Below are 292 nucleotides of genomic sequence, written 5' to 3'. Positions count from 1 at the left end.
CTTGCAATGTCAAGCCTCCACCTTGTATCCCCTGATGTTGTAACTTATAACTCATACCTACCCCTCCTATGTAAATTGATTCCTGGATGAATGCAGGTGCTTGAAAGACAATGGCAGTAGGTCTAAAAATAGTTCCCTCTGAATAACCAAACCATCAAAATCAATATCTGGACCAAGGACCCAGCCCTTGGAACCACCCTCAGCATTCAAGAAACAAAAGATGACGCAACCCACCATTGTGCCAAGCTGCACATGCTCAGTAAGAACACCTGGAGCTCTCTGGAACAGGACT

This window comes from Gavialis gangeticus, unplaced genomic scaffold, assembly GCF_001723915.1.
Source record: "Gavialis gangeticus isolate Ggan-Ray unplaced genomic scaffold, GavGan_comp1, whole genome shotgun sequence".
Classification (NCBI taxonomy): Eukaryota; Metazoa; Chordata; order Crocodylia; family Gavialidae; genus Gavialis; species Gavialis gangeticus.
This window is presented reverse-complemented; position numbering follows the sequence as displayed.